The sequence below is a fragment of the Pleurodeles waltl genome, chromosome 12 (assembly GCF_031143425.1).
Source record: "Pleurodeles waltl isolate 20211129_DDA chromosome 12, aPleWal1.hap1.20221129, whole genome shotgun sequence".
Taxonomy (NCBI): Eukaryota; Metazoa; Chordata; class Amphibia; order Caudata; family Salamandridae; genus Pleurodeles; species Pleurodeles waltl.
The window spans coordinates 117205524-117213189 of NC_090451.1; the positions used below are offsets into that span (position 1 = coordinate 117205524).

General features: G+C 43.5%; 3 non-coding genes across 3 annotated transcripts; all 3 read left to right on the plus strand.

The window, feature by feature from the left end:
* TRNAK-UUU (transfer RNA lysine (anticodon UUU)) lies at window positions 1-74 on the plus strand. Its single transcript has one exon. It is a non-coding gene; the product is annotated as a tRNA-Lys (tRNA).
* Window positions 75-3665: 3591 nt separating this feature from the next.
* Window positions 3666-3739, plus strand: TRNAK-UUU (transfer RNA lysine (anticodon UUU)). The gene has a single exon. It is a non-coding gene; the product is annotated as a tRNA-Lys (tRNA).
* A 3591-nt stretch (window positions 3740-7330) lies between these two features.
* On the plus strand, window positions 7331-7404 carry TRNAI-AAU (transfer RNA isoleucine (anticodon AAU)). Its single transcript has one exon. It is a non-coding gene; the product is annotated as a tRNA-Ile (tRNA).
* Window positions 7405-7666: the final 262 nt, after the last annotated feature.

The window sequence follows — 7666 nt, forward strand, 5'->3', positions numbered from 1 at the left end:
GGCCGGTTAGCTCAGTTGGTTAAAGCGTGGTGCTTTTAACGCCAAGGTCGCGGGTTCGATCCCCGTACGGGCCAGGTTGCATTTTTTCTCTCAACTAAACTCTTTTTTTCTCATTTAATCAAGCTCTTATAAATCCATACACTCTGTTGCTCCAGTATACGTTCACTTTCCATTAGTCCTTCTTTTGCCACTGCTGACCAAAGCTCAAGCAGGCAGCGCCAGTAGAACAACACAAGTGCAAGGGATTGTCTCTCCAAGATGGAGACACTGCCTCAGACTATGTCTCGTGAGAGGTGGAGGGAGACCAAGAGCTGATTATTAGATGCGTGGGGATAAGAGGAACATAACTCATGTGAACAGATTCTGGATAGTGATGCTATAGCTAGGATCGGCAACGTTACAGGGGAAAGGATAGGAAAATAATTAGGTGACAGAAGTATAGAAGTGGCTACAAGGGGGTGTGTCTCTCAAGAGGGCCGAAAGATACACTGAAGGCGAAGGTGAAGTAAAAGAAGAAAGAAAGATCAAAGGAAGTCGACAGTGATTGAGAGAAAACTCACAAAGGCAAATTGAGCAAAAGACAAGGCCTGGGGAGTTAGACTACTTCAATGCAAATTTACGCCGCAGATGAGCATGACAACTGACCCTTGTACAGTGGTGCTGAAACAATTTTCAGTGTGGGGGTGCTGCCATCAAAGGGCTTCTGAAAATCCAGGAATCATACAAATAATAAGTCCTGCGGAATGAGCCACGCACATTCAGAAAGAATGGTGATGCGTTGGTTACTTATTGGTAATCTTCATTAGCCTAAGTCCATTGCGTCCTTGTGACAGTCATTACAAAGTAAGGTGATGTCACCTTCCAACAGGAAGAAAGAACAGGAGGATCCTTAAATGCTAGCCCCATGCACCCAACCTGGGTGCCAAGCCCTTGCCAAAGGACTGATGGGAAGTTGGGCAGGATGTAATGTTTGTGACAAAGACAAGATGGACTAAGGGTAATGCAGAGTTCAAAACATTGGTACTCAAATGCAAAACAGAAAAATTATTAAGCCCTAATGCTTGACAAATGTATGGTCTGAGGACCAAGTAGCCACCCTAGGAATTTCCTAGATGGTTACTCACTGGAATTCAACCCAGGAGTTGGCCATTCCTCTTGTAGACCATCCCTGATCTGGAAGATATTCTAAAAAGCCTTGCAAAGCCAGAAAAATTGACAACTTAATCCACCTACTCAGAGTCATAAAAGTCACCTTCTTGTCTTTTCCAGGCTGTCCAAAAGTCACAAACAAGGAGTCGGTTTTCCTGAACTGCAGAGGCCTGGTGACATAAATGAAAAGAGCTCTTTAAACATCAAGTGTATTCAGAAAATGTTCCTCCGGAGAGGAAGGAGAGGGAATGAAAGAAGGAAGAATTATTTCCTAAGATCTATCAAAAATAGATTTAACGTTTGCAGCAAAGGTAATGCTAGGCCTTAAAGTTACCCCATCTTCCAAAGTATCAAATGAAGAGAGGACAGAATTTTAAGGCTCCCAGCTCACCAATTGTTCTCAGCAAGGTGATAGAAAATAGGAAAATAACTTTATAGGAAACAATCTTTATGTCTACAGTATCCAGATCCTCAAAGAGATAAAATTGCAAAGCCTATAAAAGAGTAGGAAGATTCTGAGTTGGAGAAAAGGATTTTTCAACTGGTCTTACAATTGACAAAAGATCAGAACAGTCTAGACACCAAAGACTGTAACATCGACGAAGGTACAGAAAAGTCCCTAAAAACCTTTATCGCAAAGCAATGAGCTTTCAGATTGGAAAGAGATTCAAGTGAAACCCATTCAGAAGAAAATGCAAAATAGCAGACAAACTACAGGTAGGTGCCAAAAGATCATGAGCAGAACATCACGTCTCAAAAGACTTCCAGTTCTTTGAGTAAGACTTCGAAGTAGAAGGCCTGCTGGAGTGCTGAATTAACTCCACTAAGGAAGAGGAAAGACCCTTTGCTAGCAGTCCAGACTTCTCAACCTCCAAAGCGATAGAGTGAGTTGGAGCAAGAAGGTCAGGGACGACGTTCTGAGAGAGACACACTTGAGCAGTACCCAAGGAGGTAGAAGAGCCAGGGGTTCAGAAGAGGAAACCATGACATCTCTGGCCAATAAGGGCCCACAAGAATAAAGTTCCCTCCCCCCTGCTGAGACTTGAAGAGAACCATCTGGATCAATAAAAAGTGGGGGAATGTATAAAGGAGACTTCTCAGCCACTTTATCACCAATACGTCCACTACCTAGGCTCCTTGTTCCGGAAGCCTGGATCAGAATCGACAAAGATGAGCATTGTCCTTGTTTGAAAAGAGATCCAGAAAGGGTTTCACAAACTCTCGGCATATCTCTCAAAACAACGACCTGGATAACGTCAACTCCAGCAAATTTGGAAACCTCCAGCTGTCTGCCATCACATTGTCGGTGCCCTTGATGTGTACTGCCGACGTGTGCAACAGGTTGATCTCTGCCCAATAACCCAATTGTTCTGCTATTGCATTGAGGGATTTTGAATGCATGCTTCACTGTTGGTTAATGTAAAAGACAGCTACCTTATTCTCTGTCTTTACTAGCACATTTTTTTGAGACAGATGATGATGGGAAAACTTCAAAGCCTTGAAGATTACCATCAACTCCATCTATTTCCATGACCTCCGACTCTCTAGGAAAGACCACTTGAATCGACAGGATCAGTCCAACACAGTAGCTCTCCAGCCAGGTTTGCTGGCATCTGTTGCGAGGAATTCAGGAGCATCCAGGTGTATTAGTGTCCACTTAGACCAGTGGTCTTCAAACTCTTTAATGCCGCATCCACCCAATGGGAAAAAAAACATTGGTGTCTCCCCTCTGAATTGTCCACAATTCTTCTATTAAATTGACACTGTTTAAATATGTCTAGACCTATTTAAACATTGCAGTTAAGTTCTGTTACTGTTTTAAAAATGCAATCAAATACATGACCCCAAATATACTATTCTGGTCAGGCCTGCCCTACTAACCAATTGCAGCGTCATGCTCTGCTGAGTAAACTGATCTCACGACAGTGAGGAATGCACAGGCCAGGTGGTGCCCGGCGCACAAAAGCGCGCCTTCTTGTGTTGTACGTCTCTTCGCGCAAATGCAAACTCAGATTTCCTGCACTGTGGTCGGCAGGAGAGACATGGGAAGGCGCAGTAGGGAAGGCTTGAGCAACGAACCGTTGGCTATGTTTTGCTGTTACTTTGTTGAAATGAGCTCAAGTAATTTGAAGCAGAAGGAACGGCCAGACCTAAAAAAAACTCTCTTACCTCCAACGCCGAATAACCACTATAATTATAATATCTCAAAAGCAGCTGGCCTTGTAAAGTTAATGAGCAAGCAAGCCGATGCATTTTGGGTTTTGTTGTAAAAGAATAAAAATACTATCCATCCTTTCCTTTTTTTCCGGCAACAAGCGATGTTACAAAGATATCACAGCACACAGTGAGATTGAGTGAAAGAAGAGGCACTGAGGCTGGCGTGCAGCACTCCACAGCTCTTGTTATTGTAATCCAGACAGGGGGCGGAAGGAGAAAAGTATAAAGGAATTGCGATAGTAAGACCAACTCTTCAATCTATCTGCATTTCATGGAAAAAGGATAGCTGTAGTACTCATGGCCGGTTAGCTCAGTTGGTTAAAGCGTGGTGCTTTTAACGCCAAGGTCGCGGGTTCGATCCCCGTACGGGCCAGGTTGCATTTTTTCTCTCAACTAAACTCTTTTTTTCTCATTTAATCAAGCTCTTATAAATCCATACACTCTGTTGCTCCAGTATACGTTCACTTTCCATTAGTCCTTCTTTTGCCACTGCTGACCAAAGCTCAAGCAGGCAGCGCCAGTAGAACAACACAAGTGCAAGGGATTGTCTCTCCAAGATGGAGACACTGCCTCAGACTATGTCTCGTGAGAGGTGGAGGGAGACCAAGAGCTGATTATTAGATGCGTGGGGATAAGAGGAACATAACTCATGTGAACAGATTCTGGATAGTGATGCTATAGCTAGGATCGGCAACGTTACAGGGGAAAGGATAGGAAAATAATTAGGTGACAGAAGTATAGAAGTGGCTACAAGGGGGTGTGTCTCTCAAGAGGGCCGAAAGATACACTGAAGGCGAAGGTGAAGTAAAAGAAGAAAGAAAGATCAAAGGAAGTCGACAGTGATTGAGAGAAAACTCACAAAGGCAAATTGAGCAAAAGACAAGGCCTGGGGAGTTAGACTACTTCAATGCAAATTTACGCCGCAGATGAGCATGACAACTGACCCTTGTACAGTGGTGCTGAAACAATTTTCAGTGTGGGGGTGCTGCCATCAAAGGGCTTCTGAAAATCCAGGAATCATACAAATAATAAGTCCTGCGGAATGAGCCACGCACATTCAGAAAGAATGGTGATGCGTTGGTTACTTATTGGTAATCTTCATTAGCCTAAGTCCATTGCGTCCTTGTGACAGTCATTACAAAGTAAGGTGATGTCACCTTCCAACAGGAAGAAAGAACAGGAGGATCCTTAAATGCTAGCCCCATGCACCCAACCTGGGTGCCAAGCCCTTGCCAAAGGACTGATGGGAAGTTGGGCAGGATGTAATGTTTGTGACAAAGACAAGATGGACTAAGGGTAATGCAGAGTTCAAAACATTGGTACTCAAATGCAAAACAGAAAAATTATTAAGCCCTAATGCTTGACAAATGTATGGTCTGAGGACCAAGTAGCCACCCTAGGAATTTCCTAGATGGTTACTCACTGGAATTCAACCCAGGAGTTGGCCATTCCTCTTGTAGACCATCCCTGAACTGGAAGATATTCTAAAAAGCCTTGCAAAGCCAGAAAAATTGACAACTTAATCCACCTACTCAGAGTCATAAAAGTCACCTTCTTGTCTTTTCCAGGCTGTCCAAAAGTCACAAACAAGGAGTCGGTTTTCCTGAACTGCAGAGGCCTGGTGACATAAATGAAAAGAGCTCTTTAAACATCAAGTGTATTCAGAAAATGTTCCTCCGGAGAGGAAGGAGAGGGAATGAAAGAAGGAAGAATTATTTCCTAAGATCTATCAAAAATAGATTTAACGTTTGCAGCAAAGGTAATGCTAGGCCTTAAAGTTACCCCATCTTCCAAAGTATCAAATGAAGAGAGGACAGAATTTTAAGGCTCCCAGCTCACCAATTGTTCTCAGCAAGGTGATAGAAAATAGGAAAATAACTTTATAGGAAACAATCTTTATGTCTACAGTATCCAGATCCTCAAAGAGATAAAATTGCAAAGCCTATAAAAGAGTAGGAAGATTCTGAGTTGGAGAAAAGGATTTTTCAACTGGTCTTACAATTGACAAAAGATCAGAACAGTCTAGACACCAAAGACTGTAACATCGACGAAGGTACAGAAAAGTCCCTAAAAACCTTTATCGCAAAGCAATGAGCTTTCAGATTGGAAAGAGATTCAAGTGAAACCCATTCAGAAGAAAATGCAAAATAGCAGACAAACTACAGGTAGGTGGCAAAAGATCATGAGCAGAACATCACGTCTCAAAAGACTTCCAGTTCTTTGAGTAAGACTTCGAAGTAGAAGGCCTGCTGGAGTGCTGAATTAACTCCACTAAGGAAGAGGAAAGACCCTTTGCTAGCAGTCCAGACTTCTCAACCTCCAAAGCGATAGAGTGAGTTGGAGCAAGAAGGTCAGGGACGACGTTCTGAGAGAGACACACTTGAGCAGTACCCAAGGAGGTAGAAGAGCCAGGGGTTCAGAAGAGGAAACCATGACATCTCTGGCCAATAAGGGCCCACAAGAATAAAGTTCCCTCCCCCCTGCTGAGACTTGAAGAGAACCATCTGGATCAATAAAAAGTGGGGGAATGTATAAAGGAGACTTCTCAGCCACTTTATCACCAATACGTCCCCTACGTAGGCTCCTTGTTCCGGAAGCCTGGATCAGAATCGACAAAGATGAGCATTGTCCTTGTTTGAAAAGAGATCCAGAAAGGGTTTCACAAACTCTCGGCATATCTCTCAAAACAACGATCTGGATAACGTCAACTCCAGCAAATTTGGAAACCTCCAGCTGTCTGCCATCACATTGTCGGTGCCCTTGATGTGTACTGCCGACGTGTGCAACAGGTTGATCTCTGCCCAATAACCCAATTGTTCTGCTATTGCATTGAGGGATTTTGAATGCATGCTTCACTGTTGGTTAATGTAAAAGACAGCTACCTTATTCTCTTTCCTTACTAGCACATTTTTTTGAGACAGATGATGATGGGAAAACTTCAAAGCCCTGTAGATTACCATCAACTCCATCTATTTCCATGACCTCCGACTCTCTAGGAAAGACCACTTGAATCGACAGGATCAGTCCAACACAGTAGCTCTCCAGCCAGGTTTGCTGGCATCTGTTGCGAGGATTCAGGAGCATCCAGGTATATTAGTGTCCACTTAGACCAGTGGTCTTCAAACTCTTTAATGCCGCATCCACCCAATGGGAAAAAAAAACATTGGTGCCTCCCCTCTGAATTGTCCACAATTCTTCTATTAAATTGACACTGTTTAAATATGTCTAGACCTATTTAAACATTGCAGTTAAGTTCTGTTACTGTTTTAAAAATGCAATCAAATACATGACCCCAAATATACTATTCTGGTCAGGCCTGCCCTACTAACCAATTGCAGCGTCATGCTCTGATGAGTAAACTGATCTCACGACAGTGAGGATTGCACAGGCCGGGTGGTGCCCGGCGCACAAAAGCGCGCCTTCTTGTGTTGTACGTCTCTTCGCGCAAATGCAAACTCAGATTTCCTGCACTGTGGTCGGCAGGAGAGACATGGGAAGGCGCAGTAGGGAAGGCTTGAGCAACGAACCGTTGGCTATGTTTTGTTGTTACTTTGTTGACATGAGCTCAAGTAATTTGAAGCAGAAGGAACGGCCAGACCTAAAAAAAACTCTCTTACCTCCAACGCCGAATAACCACTATAATTATAATATCTCAAAAGCAGCTGGCCTTGTAAACTTAATGACCAAGCAAGCCGATGCATTTTGGGTTTTGTTGTAAACGAATAAAAATACTATCCATCCTTTCCTTTTTTTCCGGCAACAAGCGATGTTACAAAGATATCACAGCACACAGTGAGATTGAGTGGAAGAAGAGGCACTGAGACTGGCGTGCAGCACTCCACAGCTCTTGTTATTGTAATTCAGACAGGGGGCGGAAGGAGAAAAGTATGAAGGAATTGCGATTGTGAGACCAACTCTTCTATCTATCTGCATTACAAGGAAAAAGGATAGCTTTAGTGCTCATGGCTGGTTAGCTCAGTTGGTTAGAGCGTGGTGCTAATAACACCAAGGTTGTGGGTTCGATCCCCGTACGGGCCAGGTTGCATTTTTTCTCTCAACTAAACTCTTTTTTTCTCATTTAATCAAGCTCTTATAAACCCATACACTCTGTTGCTCCAGTATACGTTCACTTTCCATTAGTCCTTCTTTTGCCACTGCTGACCAAAGCTCAAGCCGGCAGCACCAGTAGAACAACACAAGTGCAAGGGATTGTCTCTCCAAGATGGAGACACTGCCTCAGACTATGTCTCGTGAGAGGTGGAGGGAGACCAAGAGCTGATTATTAGATGCGTGGGGATAA